Source organism: Leptonychotes weddellii, chromosome 14 (genome assembly GCF_054177405.1).
Source record: "Leptonychotes weddellii isolate Sample4059 chromosome 14, ASM5417740v2, whole genome shotgun sequence".
Taxonomy (NCBI): Eukaryota; Metazoa; Chordata; class Mammalia; order Carnivora; family Phocidae; genus Leptonychotes; species Leptonychotes weddellii.
Window position 1 is genome coordinate 6,552,096 of NC_138382.1, and position 18,673 is coordinate 6,570,768.

At 37.4% G+C, this 18,673-nt stretch overlaps 1 protein-coding gene across 4 annotated transcripts in view; it reads left to right on the forward strand.

Moving 5' to 3' along the window:
• RFX3 (regulatory factor X3) overlaps nucleotides 1-18,673 on the forward strand; it is a 281,571-nt gene that overhangs the window by 18,255 nt on the left and 244,643 nt on the right. The window contains exon 2 of one of the 4 annotated variants that reach the window (XM_081802790.1): nucleotides 14,892-14,959. The exons of the other annotated variants lie outside the window; for them this stretch is intronic. The gene's annotated coding sequence lies outside the window, so the exon portion shown is untranslated. The remainder of the gene's footprint in view (nucleotides 1-14,891; nucleotides 14,960-18,673) is intronic. 4 annotated transcript variants of the gene reach the window in all.

Here is an 18,673-nt window from a genome sequence, read left to right on the forward strand (position 1 = left end):
TAAGGAAATGGTCCAGTTTCATTCTTCTGCATGTGGCTGCCCAATTTTCCCAACACCATTTGTTGAAGAGACTGTCTTTGTTCCATTGGACATTCTTTCCTGCTTTGTCGAAGATTAGTTGACCATAAAGTTGAGGGTCCATTTCTGGACTCTCTATTCTGTTCCATTGATCTATGTGTCTGTTTTTGTGCCAGTACCATACTGTCTTGATTGATTACAGCTTAGGGTACAGGAATTCCTGATACTGCTTATTATGGGAGAAACATGGTGGGGGGCATTATGAGAACTTTGTTTTTTGGGGGCTACTTGGAATACCCCAAACCTCTTGAGTTTCACCTTTTGCTGCCTAACTTCACTGTTTCTGTTGGAATGTCAAAAGTGCAGAATCAGGATTTGAATTCCAAGCTCACCCCAAGGCAGCTGGTGGTGTCAGAATGGAATTATTACAGTAGTTAGATCTGTGGTTGCATTTGTGATATTCCACTAAGGGTTGTACTATTGTAAGGTAGGGTTCTTTGCGTTAGTGTCTACTACAGAGACTTTCCCCTGGAAAATCTTTGTTTTTAAATATGAACTGTCATTGATAGATCTATCCAGTCCCTTTTTAATCTGTGTATTTTAATTCACTACTATCTCGAGTTGATGAGTTTGGTGAACTTAGTACCAGTTGTGAAGTCATATCACCCTCTCTTCAGACTCAAGGGGTTCCCTTCAATTTCTAGAATCAGTTTAGGGGTACAAGCTCATTTTCACTTTTTGTATTCATCCATTTATTTATTGAGCAAATATTGGCAGATACATTGTGGGCCAAGCAGTGAACCACGGTGGAGGGTATAGCAGTGAACAAAACGGATCAGGTCCCTGCCCTTGAGGGGCTTGTATTCACATTACTGGTGATGAGGGAGAGGGGACATAAATGAGTATCATAGTAGGTGGTTGTAAATGCTATGGAGAAGAAGAAGGAAAGGAAGAGGGGTAGTAGGGTAGTTGATGAAGGCGTTGCAATTTCAAATAGGAAGCTTGGGAAGACCTTACAGAGAACAAAATCTGACAGAAGCAGATTTTGTGTATTTCTTCAAATATGGCTTTTATACATTTATAATATTGACGCCTTGATGCTTGCCTTCCTTCTGTACTAAGGTGTCCTAATTGCTTATATTTGTCTTTGTATAGGACTTTTCCTTCTGTGTTTCTCTTTTTTTTGCCTTTTATCATTTTTATATGCCTTTCCCTGAACACATAGCCTTTTCACTTCTGCATTCTTTTGAGATATGTTGACTAAAACTGTGGCTTTCTAGAAGGAAACAAGCAGATTAATAGACTTTCAAAAACTACATTTAGTTTGGTTTAGTTTTTTACTTGAGGGGTAGGGGATGTTAACCTGCTTCCAAGTTGGAGTCTTCGGAAGCACCTGTAACTTTCACCAAAATATGTTCCTAAAGAACTGGAAAGAATTGGTATGTGAACTATTAAAAGTAAAAAAATTGCAATTAATAGGCAACTAGAAATCAGAATTAGCTAGGTGGCTGGTTTTGTTGGTTATGCCCCCAGTTTGCCCGGGTGGCTCACTGGGACCAGCGAAGGAAGCTGCATATGATGCTTCTGTGCTCAGACGCTCTTCCGTGTCTCCGAGCACGTGAAACCCGCATGTCACTGTTTGTATGGCATAGTCATCTATCATTATCTAGTCATCTTTAATCATGGATTTATGAATTGAATTTATTTGTAAAATTTTGTATATGCAAAAAGACATAAATGAGAGGTTATTTAGATAAATAAAAGTTACTAATGGAAGCAAGTTGTCTAGAATTCTGTTATTTTGACAAATAGATTGTCATGCTGATATTTTTAGAATGAGATTTTCAGTGTACTAATGTCAAAATCATATTTTCCATTTCAGTTCAGTGTCACATATTCAGCATCATGTGCCTGTCATCCATTATGAAATGTACAGTTTGACAGTATTTGAGGCGATTATACTGTATTGGAATACTTCAAAAATGGTACAAAATATATAAAATAATGTAATGTAAGGGTGTTTTTCTAATATTTAGTTAAGGAAGTAGAAATTGCTGTGGAACCTTAAACAAAAACTACTTTTCTCTGTTTGAACTTACATAATTATGGATATAATATTTATTTTGAATCCTAGTTTCTGTCCTTAAAGGCTGGTTAAAAGATTATACTTGCAGATACACCCAGGCATTCGGGTCTGAAGTGAGCCAGATGTGCCCACATTTTAGCAACCCGTAGGCCAGAGTTGAACTTGTGTGCCTGGTATTTCTACCATTAAAAACACAAATACATAAAAAATTAAAGAAGCTAAATTTAGTATCACCCCTTGTCTGTACGGCCAGCATGTCTATGAAAAAATGTGTGAGCTATAAAAGATTTTGAAGAGCAAGTCTACTATCTATACCCCCCACTTTTTTATTAAGGAAAAATGTCAATAGACAAACATAGAACAGTTTGATGAAATCACGAAATGAATTCACATGTGTCCATCACTCTGCTTTGATAGTTAACGAATCATGGTTAATCTTGCCTTAGCTATACCTCATTACTCCCCAGCTACCCTGTTAGTATTTCCCTCACTTTTTACCTGTGGAGAGAGACGCAGAGCGGAAGGAGACTGAGGCGTCGCGCACCGATTGTCAGCCCCCTGCCCTGCTTTGCCACATCCTGTCATCCTGCCCTGTGGACGGAGGGATGGATGAAAAGAAGAAAGGTTACTTTCCCGACAAGTATCATTTAAAATTCTGAATTGTGACCTTTTATATTTCTGGTCTCAGATTTTGGGTTGGAATTAAATCTAAATCTTCCAAGTTTAGCATAGACCCCATGAAGACAATTTGCTAGGGCTTTGTGAGAGAGTAACATTTATCTCTTCAGTAAGATGATTTAGTTTCATTTTAGGTTTTCTAACGATTTTCTGTGTATTTGCTTCCCCCCCACCCCGCCAAACTGTGAAACATGTGTCTTTGAAGTTTTTGGCATTTAAAATGTGATACAACTGAAACTGTCCTTCGGATTTATGGAATATACCTCAAGATAACCTTGTTTTCAGTATCCTCACTTACGCATTTCAGAAATCACCCGATCCGGGACTGTGCCTTTTTTTCAGTTGGTCCAATATCTCTTTTCAAATTTCTAAATGTATAAAAGTGCGTAGTAGTAGGTAAAAACTGAAAGTGGTTTTTAGGAAGTTTTAAAATACGTTTTTAACTGATATCACTCTTCTAATCAGGTGTTTGTGTCACATTTCTTTTAGACATTTTAATATTAAAAAACTTCCTTTTGACCTTGGCTAAAGAAATTACAGAAATAATATGAAAAAGTGCATTTTGGGAAATATTCTGTCAGCAGGAAGGAGCAATAATGTTATATTTATGGCTGTCATGATTTCTTTTTATAATTGGTAAGATATGGGACTGAAAAGAATAACCTATAATTCATTGGTTATCTACCCTAATTATGTGATTTATCAAAGAACCTACAATTCTTGACAAAAAGTTTATGAAATTTAAAATTCAGAATTCAATAAATATTCAACATTTATGGAGGATCTTTTTTTTTTTTTTAAGGAAGGTGGTGGGTATGGGGAAATGAATCAAATATGATGGGGTGTTACAAATTGTAGAAAACTGGTATGTGCAAAAAAGAGGCTTAATTCTATGGATGCATACGTTGTTCTCTATAGTTACATACTCCTATGGTTTCTTTTAAGTATGCCACGCTTTCTAATTATTGCAGCTTTATGATTTTAAAGACATAAAATACCAATAAATACCAGAAGACTCTTTCCAATAATGCTTCCCCGATGGGACATCCATTCTCATCTTTTAAATTTTTATCCTTTATTTTGCCCCACTGCCTTTTAGTTAATAGTGCCTGACAGGACCCTGAGTATTAAGGTAGCCAGTTTAGAACTTTGATTCTTTCAGAGCAGATTCTTCCAGGATGATTTAAGTACCTTTGACTAGCAGCTGACCAAGTAGTAAACCGCTGCTTTAAAAATGTGCACATTTGCCCAACACAGACCCTGTGACCGATATAACTCCTAAGTAGGATGTGGCTGTAATAACTTCATTAACTGCTGTGTGTGTGTTCGTACGTGTGGTGTGTGTGTTTTCATGTTTTGTTCTTGTTTGGGAAAATCCATTTTTATTACTTTTAATAAGGTTTTCATATGTTAGGTCCTGCAGCTTTAGAATTAAGTTAAATTTTTCATATCCTAAATGAGAATTGGAAAGTATTCAAACGATTTTATTGTAAAACTGAGTCTTCAAGTTAACTGATCAGTTGGTTTTTACATCATAAATGTTACTGATATCACTGCATTTAAGAACGTTTTCTGAATTCTTGCATGCGCGCCTTTTTACGAAACAAGGATGGATCCAGGAAAAACACATTCTTGGATATAAAATTCTCATGTTTGGTTTTTCTTTTCTTCCACATGTGTGAAATGAGTCCCTGTTTCTTTATGCAAATTTTCTTTCAGTTATCTCTTTCTAACACATTCTTGTCTCTGTCCTCCTTTCTGTCCCTTTCCTCCCATTTGCTCTGTTCTGCTCTGCTTGGCTTTACTCAGAGGCTGTTTCAATGCTCAACCTCGTTAGCCAACCCTTTCTCTTCCTGCTTCAGTCTGTTCCTCCGTCAGATGCTGCCTTTCCACCTCTTGGTCTGCGTCCGCTCTCCTTTATTATTGGAATTCTTTTCTTTCTTTTTTGGATAGTTGTTCTGCATTCCTCTGTTTGTTGTTTCTTGGTACTTTAGAAAAAAATAGTTAAATTCCTTTGCTCTGCTTCCTATGGTGCGTAACGAGAAGAAATAGAAACAACTATTGAAGGACAGGTGGCTCTTTAAAAAAGAATCTGGTAGTGCAGTTGACAGATTATTTTGAAAAGTGCTCCCAGTTCAGAGTAGTTAGATAGAGGGGCTAAATATCGTGACGGACATAGAGAATATGTTGCCTGGCTTTTTAAAAAAATTTATTTTTAACTTGCAAAAGTTGCAGGCAGTGTTAGTATAGCCAAAATATCCTTCGACAGTTCTGGATAAATTTTCATAGTTAAGGTAATTATTGTAAAATCATATGTTATTCTTTTTTTTTTTTTAAAGATTTTTATTTATTTATTTGACAGAGATAGAGAGCACAAGTAGGCAGAGAGGCAGGCAGAGGGAGAGGGAGAAGCAGACTCTCCACTGAGCAGGGAGCCTGACGCGGGGCTCGATCCCAGGACCCTGGGATCATGACCTGAGCCGAAGGCAGCAGCTTAACCGACTGAGCCACCCAGGCGCCCCAATCATATGTTATTCTTATTTATCTTTATGGTCTTCGGTATTTTATGGTAAACCAGCTTCATCTATTTTTGTCTTCAAATATTTTATGGAAAAGACTTATCTAATATCTAATATAAGTAAATAAAAGTCAACACAGCCCACTTTTCAACTCTTTTTCACATAATTTGGTAGCGGTATTTTATTGATAGACTCTATCTTTTTTCTTCTCATTTACATTCAAGTAATGCCATCTAATTGTGAATTTCTGTGAATAACTTCTTGTTAATCTTTAAAATTCTAGAATATGCATATGATAGGGTAGAATAGATTTGGAATTAAAATCATTACTGACCAAAGGGGGTGAAAAGAAAAACAAAAAAAATTATCTGTTTTTATAATAAAATGAAATTTGGAATTTTTTCAGTTTCTCAATGGTTTTTTCTGTTGTTGTTTTTTTGTGTGTGTGTGTGTGTGTGTGTGTGTGTGTGTGGCCCAGGGATGTGGGGAGAATGCTATTTAGTTTTGCTGACTTCAGTACTTCTGGATTGCTAGTTTTAATTTATTTTTCTATTACTAGAGTTTTTATAAGTCCGATACACACACACACACACACACATATATTTTAATCAAAGTTGAACGTACTTAGTACTGCTTTTTTATTTTTTTTTTTCCCCTCCCATGAAACTTTCTCCATTCATTTATATCCATTATAACTTTTTAGGGGACTATATGGAAATAAAAACTTGGGGATGGTAGGTGGTATAATTGAAATGTAGATCATAATCTGTTCTTTGTTTGTTTTACCAAATTAGTTAGGGATTCTGAGGATACATTTTGGATATTTGTGTATGTTTAGCATTTTGTTCCTTTGTTAGAAATCTCTCAGTGTGACTTGTTTTTAATAGGATGTGTCTTGATTTGTGGGCCAATCACTCTTGAAAAGTATTAAGCCCTTTAAGCACACTGGTCAGACTCCTAGAGGGAAGCCTACAGGTTTATTAGCACTCCTTAGCCTGAAAGCACAGCATACCCTTCTATGTTGCTCAGCAACAGACTCCTAGCAACCATAATAGATTGAATTTCTAAGAGTGACCAGGCCGGATGTAATAATAAAGCAAGAGGTACAAACAGTTGTCATGGTTTTCTTTTCACAGTTAGCTAGTTTGATTTGGGGAAGCTTACCCTTTCAAAAATGGGCAAACTTCATATAAAACTACTCCTGTTTGTGCAGAGGACTTCTGATATTAAAATAGCAATAACAGTACCAAATTGAAAACGATACTGGTTACAAAAAATAATATGCTCCAAAAAAAAAAAAAAAGTAAAAAGATTATCATGTAAAGAAGTTTTCAGGGAATTCTTTTTTTTAGAGACTTTTAAATCATAAACTTAAAATTGAGCTCTGGTAAAATAGTTACAATGAATGTGCTTCTTAAAAATAAAAAACCATGTTTGTGTTTTCTCTCTGATCTGCTCCTTTAATTTTGCAGCAACTCCTTGGAGTTTTATGTTTGCAACTTATGTGCATGTGCATATAAAACTGATACTTGTGATAATTTACAATTTATTTTAAAAAAACACACTATTTGAACTATATGTAAACAATGTTTTTTGAAATTGGGAGCTGATAACTGATGGAGCAGAGGATTTATTGAAGAAGAATAAAGTAGTAAAATGTACAATCCTCCACAGTGACAGTAAATGTGTCTGTGATATTCCTGAAGGTGTCATATTGTGCTATAACTTTGTCAACAATTCTCCCGGGTATTCTTTACTATGTGTTTGCTTATGTAGCCATGAAAAAGAGATTAATTCAGACGCATTCATAACCTGAAACAGGATGCCTCCATCAAAAGGAACGGATCCTCATGTAGCTGCTGGAGTTGGGAGTGGAGCTACAGCCTTTGACGGCAATGAGCTGTAAATACACACACATGCTAATACCCTTGATTTGTTCATCTTTTGTGTCAGCATTTGGAAAAGATTGTTAAAGTGGCAGTTATAGTAAAGACTGGCAATTACAGTAAAGAGCAGAAATTAGGTATTTGTGACCTATTATATTTCATTAAAAGACTTCCTTATTAAAATGGCACCGCTTACTCTGATTACTTGACAGCCGCCCTAAACATTAGAAAATACACAGCTTCAGCAAAAGGTAGAATCAACCTCTTAAGCAAGCACATGGCATAGAACAAGTAAATGGTAGACAAACTTTTTTTTTTTTTTAACAATAAATCTGCTTTAGGTAGAGATGTTTATCAGTGATTGAGTGGTGTGCTCTTTTGCATTTCTGTGATAATAGTTTACCAGTGGTGGCATTTTCCCATTAAGATATTTTAATACCCCCACCTTATGTTATACTAGCGTCCTACTAGAGGATCTGATCATGAAGCATCAGAGATCCAGGGATGAGCTTGGCATCCCCAGAGCGGCTCGTTTCTGCTAACCGATCCAATGCAGATACTACCTTTACCAGGCAGAACTCAAACTTTTTGGAAGTTTTAGCAACTAGATCATTACTTTCCGAAATATTTTTAATATTTTTTATCCCTTAACAAGCCAATAGAACACTTGAATTTAGGCATCCCTTTCACAAGATTGAATTGCTTGCTTTTCTAGAGAAAAAAATTGTTTGTGGTCGTTGTTACCTTCAGTCATATTTCTGGAGTTGTACTGCTGCTTGACTTTGTTCCATCTGTATTTTGCAGAGCGACTGTGTAGCACTTTGTGGAACCATCCTATCAATGATTCTGAATTATAGTTGAGCAGTTAAGTAGCCTGACCTGCTACACGTTCTAGCCATTCATGACTTTGTCCCTGTCTTCTACCTTGTGAAGCCTGGACATGCACTGTGGTTCAGTCTGTGAGTGTGAGATCACAGCTCACCATTAAACACACAACATAGGTTCGGTACAAAGCAGATTTGTGGGAATATTACCTCCCTCAGCTAATCTTGAATATAGATGTTTGTCAGGACTGTCACAATATTAGTAGAAGGCTGTTGTAGTACTTGCATGGAGAGTACTGATGGAACTTTGAAAGTACTTTGCATGGAACTATAAAATTTCCACAGAGACCCAAACTATACCATGGGAGACAATCATCTGCTTAGTCCACATACACAAATTTCCACGACTACTTAGGTCTTTACCTTAAAAAATATAAATACCTGAAGCATGTTGCATGTGGACTGTCAGCTTGCAACACTGTCAGGAAAAGGTGTGCGTCCTGGTCCTTTGAGTAGGAGAGACTTGAGTTCCAGTTCCGGTTTTGTCATTTGATAGCTAATTATCCTTGAACTTATTCCTTAACTACTTCGATCTCTGATTTTTTTATGTAAATGTGGGGATAGTATCTGTTCAGTTGGGTTATAATGAAAAAGTGAAAGCTAAAACGAGATAAGCATATCTAGAGAAGTTGGCATGACAGTCTAGAATTAGCTCTCAGACTGTGGTAGCTGGTGTTGTCATTAGGTTAGCTCACTCTTTGTGGTAGTGTGTGAGGAAGGTTTTGCAGAAGAAGGTGGCTGCTGAAAATAGTAACATGGAACTGGATATAATTAGAAACAAAATTGTTTTCAAAGAGAGGTATTATGCGCGATATATTTTGTTGAGTCATTGTCAGCATTGATCAGTGGGTAGGAATGTTTTAAGCTTTTATTCAGTGACCCCTCTTCACAGAATTGAATCTTGGGGCGGGATCTTTAAAGATTGCAAGAGCAATAAATGATAGGAACAGTACACCCTGACAGATGAAGGAACTTACTCCCTGCACAAAGGGTAGAATTTAAAGACTAGAGCAAATTTATTTATTTTAGTGAGGGTGTACAGTAAGCCTTACATCATTTAAACATTTAGCCTCTCTTCAAATTCTTCTTCCATGTAAAAGAATTTTAAGAGTAGAAGTGAGTAAAGGGCCCAATCTTGTGTTAACACTACATTGTTGATATAGGGGAACTGAAAATGAGTTATCAGTAGCTTCTGCTAAGACATAAGGCAACAGCAGAGTCACATAAAAACCTGATTACCTTTGCTACCTTGTGGCCTACCCCTAAAAAATGTTCAACGTGCTCACCATTGATTGATGAAATAGGGTTTACATTTTAATGTATTCTGTTGTTGCTAAAGAGACCATAAGGCACTTAATTTAATGAGAAGATAATATTTTCAAAAGAATAGAAGTGGTTTGAAATATAATGGCTTGAAGTAGCTAGTGGAATTAGACCGGTTTAGGCAATGGCTCTCCTATTTCAATTCTTTGAAGAAGGTAATTTCAGCTAAGCTTAAGGAGAGGAGGAGGTACAGAACGTGCTTAATGCTTAGTGTTGCCTTGATATTTTAAGAGGGAGAATACCAGGCTACAGTGATACTTAGAGCCAGGGAAAAATAGCACTTAATGTCATGCAGATACAGTCTTTCAGATAAAACCACTAGCTGTTACCAGTAGTTCCGCTAATTTTAAATCAATGAATTCCCCCCCCCCCGAGTATGATTTATGTGCTTATGTTGTTAAGCTGTTAAATGATATCAGTTTTGAAGAATTAAATATTGCCAAAAAACATTAAGTTGGGAAGTTTTAAATTTCAGAATCAAATGAAATAGGATTCTCTCCTGATAGAAGCCATTGTTTGACATCAGTGAATATGTAACTCTGACTTACCATCTGGTACATAAGCTACAATTGTCCACTTGTAAAAATGTAGAACATAATTGTACCTTTTATGTTTAATTGAATATTATGTCCAGCTCAGTGAAGATTCATGCATTAGCTTCATAAATATTCTCTCTGCATAGAATTTTTTTCTCCTACAAATGAAGAAGTTTTCAGTTGGTCTTTTTCACCTTACCTTTTTCTTCCTTGATATTCTTACCACTTTGAGTTGTTGAATTGAGGAGCTATGGTTTGTGTACATATATATACATGTATGTACATTTGTCTGCAAATATATACACACATGCATATGAAATAGCATAAACTTGCTTTTCAGTGCAGTCTAAAGTTAGAATTATTCATATTGGGGTAATTGCTAGGTGAGAAAAACTAAATAAACTCACACTATTAGTAAGGTCTTTTCACACTGAAGTGTTTTATGCAAACTGGAGACTGTACATGAATGCTGCTCAAAGTGTGAATGGAGCATACCTAGGGTCACCAGCCCCAAGAGGTTCTAAATGTCTACGTGAGACTGCATTTTCTTAATATATTCAACCAAAACAGCAGCTTGACTGCGGAAGTCAATGGGAGAAGCCCGTTGTCTTCTATTAATACAAGACATTCAAAGAAGTTTGTGAAAATGTAAAACAATGCCACTCTTCTCATTAAATCTTTTGGAAAATTTAGATATACTTCATAAAAATAAGCTTATGTTAAGATGTAATGGTTTTATTGTAATTTTTAAATTAATAAGTAGTTATTACCTTTCCCCATTTTACTTTCTAATATGATGACTGGGGACACATACCTAGTGACAGACGGAAGCTGGTTAGTACCAGCTCGAGCGAGTCAGTGTTGCTCATCTCCTCCTAACACCACATTCCGATGTCACATTGCTAGCTTGAGACTAGCCATGTTGGGTATATTTACACTATGGAAATGAGCAGAAACTACAAATCTGGCTTTTTTAAGGGGATGGAAGGAGAGCTGACAAATACTTACCAGTGCCCAACTAGATGTAATACATAGAAACCAAAGTTCTTTGGGGTTCTCAAAAAATTTAAGGTCTAAGTGGGCTCCAGGACCAAAAATTCTGCTTATCATAAAGGAGCTGCTGCTAATTACTATGCAAACTTAACACCAAAGCCCATGCTAATAGAGGATCAAAGCAGATTTTCAGCCAGGTGCTCTGTTTTTAGAGGCACTTTACCAGTCTCTCCCATGCTGCCTTACAACAAGATTAACTCCATGAAGGGATTTGAAGTCAAACTGTATATCCTATCCTTTGTGGCTCCCCGCCATGCTGAGCACACAGTTTAGTTACTTATTGATTGGTAGAGACCATCAGTACTTTGGGGGTTCACCAAATGGGGATTCACAGAAACTGGTCTGGAGTAGTTTTAGAGAAGTCTTCAGGAAGGAGGGAAGACGTGAGATGGATCTTGAAGGTGTATTGGAAGTTAAGTGTGTGCTAGAGGAAGAGGCAGGTATGATTGTGGTGTGAAGCGTTTCTTCACACCACACATGTATATACATGTATATCTATGTACGCAAACCATAGCTCCATTATTTCTTGGGAATAATGAAGCAGATGGAGTGGAAAGGAAAATCAGGCTAAGGATTTGGAACTTAACTGGACAGAGCATAACCGACCAGTATTTATCTTTAAAGTGGATCAATGTGAAGGTAAAAATGGTGCTTTAGGGAAATGAATCTGGCAGATCTGTGTAGATGAGCAGGGAGTGGGTCTGAAGCCAGGTAAACTGCTCATAATCATCTGAAAGGAAGTATAAGGTGAAGAACCTGGGCTTTTAATTCAGAAAGACGTTGGTTCGAATCCTTCTGCCATCCTTTTACTTTCAGTTCATGGATAAGATGTAGATAACTAGCTGGGGCGGGTGGGAGTGGGGTTGTAAGTAACACAAAGGTTGTGAAAGAGTTTGGTATAGATTAGATGCCCTTACTATGCTAGGATCTTCAGTGAGAGATATTGTTAATGATCCTTTTACTACTACTACTTCTGCACTACTGTTATAATAATCATCGTTTGATAGGTTATAATGAAGATTGGAGCTGGGGAACTTTCAGTGGAAATAGGATGTGGAAACCTGTCCCATTCCTAACATTTATGGGCATAAGAATGCAAATAGAAGCTCACTCATTATATTTCCACATACGTAAATGCTGCAGATCAGCTAACCATTAAGTAAAATATGCTCTTACCTCCCAGTTTGACCAATACAGCTTTATAAGGAGATGGATGACCATTTAGAATTCTCAGATTTTTTAGGAGTTCTGTTCTAGAATATAGCGGCAAAGAGAGAACTGGCTCTGTCACCTTGTCCCTGTCCTGCAGTCTGCCTCCTTTCCCCCATCTCCTAGGCTCTGCCAGAGCATGTCCACATGCCCTACTCCTTGCAAGCTATCTCTTGACCACCTTTTGGGCCTGGCGGTGGGAATGCCTGCATCTCCATCTGCCCTGGGGATGATCGTCCAGGGCTCTGCAAGGGAATTCAAGTCCTGGGAATTTGCTGAGGTAGAGTCCAGAGGAGTCAGAGAGCATGGCCCTGGGCCGAGCAGATTTCTCATTTTATGTGGAAGTATCTGGCCAGAGGTAAAAGTGCAAAGCCCAGGGCAGTGGCCCTTTTCCCCTGGATCTCAGGGTAGTGCTGGGCTGGATTAGCTGACCTGAATGACAGATCAGCAGGACGTGTTTACTAATTAGTTGTGGGGTGTGAGAAAATGAGAGTGAGACAGGTCAAAGATCACTGGGTTGCAGGAGAGGGAATAAAGCCACTGAGAAAGTTCGGACAGTCTGTGGGAGCAGATGAGATGGGGCCTGAGTGCAAAGTAACTGGTTCACCATTGTGTCTAGCACGTCACCAGGCGCACAGTAGCGACTCAATAGATGTTGAAGGACAAGATGAAGGTATTTGAATAGCTGTGCCAGAGATGTGAGAAGAAAGATGTTATAGAATGTAGAAAGAACTAAGGAAAATAAGTTCTTGTGGGGTCAGTGTTAGAGCTTTGAGGGAGGAAGCATCTTGCTGTGATTGGCATGGTAGTGTGTTGGGACTATGTGCATTTAATATTTGTGTGGGTGGGACCTAGAATAGTTGCAATTCTTTCTCAAATGAATAATTGAACCATATTATATGAGAACAGTCTTTAAGAAACAAATTGGATTTTAAGTTTAAAATGATCAGTGGAGGGCACCTGGGTAGCTCAGTTGGTTAAGCATCTGCCTTCAGCTCAGGTCATGACCCCAGGGTCCTGGGATTGAGCCCCACATTGTCAGTGGGCTCCCTGCTCACAGGGAAGTCTGCTTCTCCCTCTCCCTCTGCTCCTTCCCCTGCTCATGCTCGCTCGCTCTCTCTCAAGTAAATAAATAAAATCTTTAAAAAAATAAAACTATCAGTGACAAACACAAATTTGCATCATCAGTGAACTGTGACAGGTGCCTGAGGAACTCGTGAAAGGAAGAGATCCTGAGCACTTTTGTCCCATCAGATGAGGGGGTAAAAGGTGTTCAGAGAGGACATTCTGCTTGTCACCTGTTTGCAGAGGAGTAGAGGACAGAGATGACTGTAGATGAGCTTGAATTTTCTAACTCGGTATTCACTTAACAAGTTGCATATCAGGGAGGGTCGTTGGAAAAAATAAATAAATAAAAGAGCCAGTAGAGATCTTAGAAACATCTAATTGTAGGTACATAAAACTCAGTCCTTGTGTTCAAAGTTGTTACAAAATATCGTTGTCACTTAGTTTATAGTAACTGTGTGTAATACATCATGTCAGAAAATATCCTGTTTCATAATGACAAAGTAACAGGAAAATCTGATAATAGGGTTAAAATTGCCAAGTTCTTTTTGAGAACTCTGGTGTGTTGATTAGTGTAGATTATTGCACTTTTGCTGTATCTGACTTGTAATCGACTAAATACACAGCAAACACCTGTGATTATTTTCGTGATCCTTGTCTTGTTCAAGTAACCCCAAATATGTGTATTTAGACTGTTGCTTGTTCATATATACTCAGCTGTGCCTGTTTTCTGTGTTATTTTTCTAAGTTTAATTGACCAACATAAAAATTTATGGCAACTGTCACTTAATGTCATCTTTACCCTTAAAGAAAAAAAGAAAACAAACAAAACTACATCATGCCAGGCAGCTATGATGCTGTTTATGGTTGACTAAGTGATCAGATATACTCTTTACTAAATTGAAACCTGATACCATGGGTCAAATTTAGGGCAAAAAGGTATGAACATATATAATAAGCAAATACACTGAAGTACATGTTTGTATTTCAGTGTTACCCTAAAGTTACTTTATTAGCAAATAAAAATCATTAGTTTAAAAGTAATCTTGCCTGTTCTCCCCAGAGCCAAAGATTTCTTTTTAAAATTTTCATGAAACTGAATAATCATGTATTTCGTATTAATTTCTTCATCTATGTGACCTTTTTATGCATTGTTTTTGCTTGTTTTTTAAGAAACAAATCTTAGTTAATTATTTTTAAGGAATGAGCAGAGGTATGTCAGCTGTTAATCCATTCTTGCTTTTGCTTCATTCTGTATAATAAGTTAGCAAGCTGATTCTCAAACTGTTTGGTCTTTTGTCTTCACAATTTAGAAGTACAGATTCTTTCAAAGAATCCTTCTCTCCATTATTTCCCCTCACTTATATTTTTCCTGATTATTAATGTGTTTATTCTTTAAAAAATAAAAATTCTCTCTCCTTCCCATCCTGTCAAAACAATTTCTTTTTTGGCTAAATAGGAAACTTAAACATGTAGATAACAGTCATGCAAAGAAATATTTAAAAAATAATTCAGTTATATGGCAGTTAATATTTATCCACAGATTCAGTAATTTGAAGTAATTACATAACTTGTAGATAGCAAAGAATTCATTTTTAATGTTAACCTAATTCTCTTTGCTTTTAATATTTTAGGCTACTTGGTCATTCTGGCATTTTATGGTAGAGAATACATTGAGTTTGGCTCATGGAAAGAATATGAGGTAATTGATCACATGTTCTCTATAAATTATGAATTATAGGTACACAAAGTACAGTATTTTAATGTGTCTAATATGGGGTCTCATGTCCAAATCTTTTCAAGAGCGGTTTTTATATATAAGATTTTGGGAAAGTTTTTCGTCTCTTGATGATTGGCAATGGTTCATATGGTGAGGAACTTTATTTTCTTTCTCTGCTTGTATATGTTTAAGACAAAACAGTATTAAACTGTTCTTCACATTGTTATGGGTTACTTTTTATTTTATTTATTTATTTTTTTAGTGAGCTCTACGCCCAACGTGGGGAACTCATGACCCTACGATCAAGAGTCGCACACCCTATTGACTGGGTCAGCCAGGTGCCCTTGGTTACAGTTATTTGTAAACACTTTGGACAGCTTAGCTTTCTGCGGGGCTATGGAAAGTGCAAGAGAAGCCCTCCCACCCAACTACCTCTCCAGCCTGCCCCAAGTAGGATTAAAGGCATGCTGCGTTGAAAATGATGCACTAACCCACACAGTTTATAGGGAAATAGTAAGACAGAACATTGAAGCTCTGGCAATGTGAAATTCTAGGTGCTTTGCTCAGGGTGGTTTACTGACAGCATAAATATGAGACTGTTAAGTTAGTCTTTTCCCACCCCTTTGTTACCCATGTGGCACCCTGCATGGTGTCTGGGTTTGGCATTCTAACATGGCAGTCAACAAAAGTGTAACTAAATGCCATGTGCATTTCCATAGTTGTTTCATAGATTACCAAACATCTAGCCTGTATCAGAGTAAATTCACATTAAAGGTAGTAAAAGATAACAGCTATTCTTATGAAATCCAGCCCGGGACATGGTAGCATGTGGATCAGTGGATGTGGGCTAACATGCTGCTGATGTCATAATTCTCCTACTCAATAATGGGTGGGTTATGTAGGAAGGCGCAGCCGTTTGGTGTGCGAACTTCCGCTTCCACTACAAGAGTACTTTAAGGAGAGGCCTTCCACTGGCATTCAGAAAGGTGAAAAGAGCAGGGGTAGGGGTCAGGTGAGTGGTGGGGGCGGGCATCAGATGGGTAGCATAGAGTCTAACTACTTGTAAGCTTTTCTTCATCATTGGTCTTTGAGATTATGTTTGCACCCACGTTACTTCCTTAGATTTCCACATAGTTGAAATGCAATTGTCAGCCCATTCAATATGATAAAACATTGCTATTTTAATATTTCTTCAGTCTTCAGCTTCTGTGGGAAGATAATCACACAATCTGCTGGGTAGAGACTTAATCAAGATTCAAGAGAAGTAAGCTGGAGCTGGATCCTTCATCTCAGTCCTGTGGTTTGATAAAAGTTTTCCACAGGGTGCACCCAGAAATTCTCCTGTACATTTTCCAGTATTTTGTTATGGATATAAGGTTACAAGAAAGATATGTTGAATAGTTTTGTGTCTGAAGGCCTTCGTAACATGATTTATAATAAAAAGTTGTACGTTTATGTATAGGAGTTATAATTCAAGGGCCATTGTAAGCTTTACCACAGGTAGTGTATTTATTTATTTATTAAAGATTTTATTTATTTATTTGACAGAGACACAGTGAGAGAGGGAACACAAGCAGGGTGAGTGGGAGAGGGAGAAGCAGACCTCCCGCCGAGCGGGGAGCCCGATGCAGGGCTCGATCCCAGGACCCTGGGACCATGACCTGAGCCGAAGGCAGACGCCCAATGACTGAGCCACCCAGGCGCCCCCAGATAGTGTATTTAAAGAGAGTACCTACTCTCCCAAATAGTATCTCTAGGGAAGCCTTACAACTCTATCATAAATCTCAAGCTGTTTGGGTTGTCTGTATTAAACAAGTGAATGTGATATTCTTTTTCCTTATTACTCAATTTTCATGGTTGAGGGCACTGATGTGGACATTGATATCATACCTAATAATTGTGACAGTTAGTATGGGCCTGGAGAAAAGAGGTTTTTTTTTTTTTTGTATACTTCTACTAAAAGTGCTTACAAATAAGGTTTATTAAAAATATCTCAGAGGACATTTAAAATAACCAATAGATGTGTCTGTGCAGTCCTTCCCTTGGAGAGTAGTGGGAGATGAACTTGCCTTGAATTATTTTGAGAAGCAGTGGAGAACAATTCTGTATGTGTCTGTTCTTCCCATTCTTTTCCTTTTAATCCAATTTTTGGGCCTTCTTGCACTTTGGTAACACTGGATGTCTTTGTTGTATGTGAAATAAGGAAGTTGCCTTGGAAGGGGGAGTGGTAGTGGTAGGGAAGAAAAGTGTTTGTTTTTACACATATAAGACAGTGATTATAATATACTTCCCATTTACGTAGTAGATCACACCTTATGAGCTTGTTTTGTGTCTTTAGCATCTTGGTTAGCTTTTCTCAGCTGGTCGGTCATATGGGGCAGGGGTTGTCTCCATGTTATGGGTAGGGAACCTAGGACTGAGAGAGGTTACGAAACACCTTTGAATGAAGCTCAGAGCTAGTAGATGGATGATCTAGGGTGTGAACCCAGGCCTTGGGAGTCTTCCTCTAGGATTCTTATCCACTGTATTGGTAATTTTCAAATTCTATTTTCCAATCAGAAAAGTTCTTCAGGAGCCACCCTTGGGGATGTTGGTGGCCTGAAGAGCATGTCCATTTGAAGATAGGATGCCCTTTGTGCATGGACTGTGCATCAGACTAGCAAACTCTGCCTCTTATTTTGTTCTTACTTTCTGCTACAAGCTGTGATCATATGTCTTCCTACTGGCGCTGTGAGTATAGAAACACGAATTAGGCTCTTGGCATTTTCCTTAACTTCTGTTCCTCTTCCACCAATATTTACTGAATTAACACAGTATACCGGATGCACCTTTTACCAGGGCCAATGATGACTGGTTTTAAAATAGTATAGTTTTAAAAATACATAAATTTATAAAAGCTAAAACATGAACTGTCCATATGAAATATATCCTGTGTTGGCCATAAAGTGATGGTAATAAGCATTATCATTTTTTATACAATTAAAAATATTGAATGTATTTATGATCCCAAGTCTGGTAGTTAAGTACATTGGTTCTTAAAAGTGATTTCCGTAAGCTCTTTGTGTGTTTAGAGCCTTGAAAATTCTAGGGTGGAGTAACATTTATAGTGGTAGTAATGTTAAGCGTGGTTCCTTCATCATACAGAATTCTAGAGTCTTCGATAATAATAGATTCCAAAGTATGTTTTCACCTTACTCAAGTATGCATTTAAGCCTTATTAGTATTGTAACAATCTATGAGATTACTTACCTACAAATTGAAGATAAATCCCCTCAGTGGTCCAACCGAAACATCATGAAATTTAATAATGGTTAAAAGTTAATCACACAAATTCAAGATGAGAGTAATTGTCTGGACTGAAATCATAGCATTCTACAAATTGAATATGTGTCAACAGTTTTGTACTTTTAAAAATGAGCATGACTCTGGAGTACTCTTTTTCTTAAACTTAGGTCATTGAGCTCTTAGTTTAGAGTGCTAAACTAAACACTTTAAACTAATAATGTGCAATTATTTTCTCTGTAGCTCGTTATGGACACAGAACAGTTGGAGAGGCACTGGAAAGGGCAGCAAAATGGGCATTGACAGGAGTGAGGAACGACTCAAGTCATGGAAGTTATGTGTTTAGTTTAGGGAAGGAAGGGGGAGAAAGACTTTGAAATCTATTTTCAAATTTATTTGTATTTGTCTTTATTT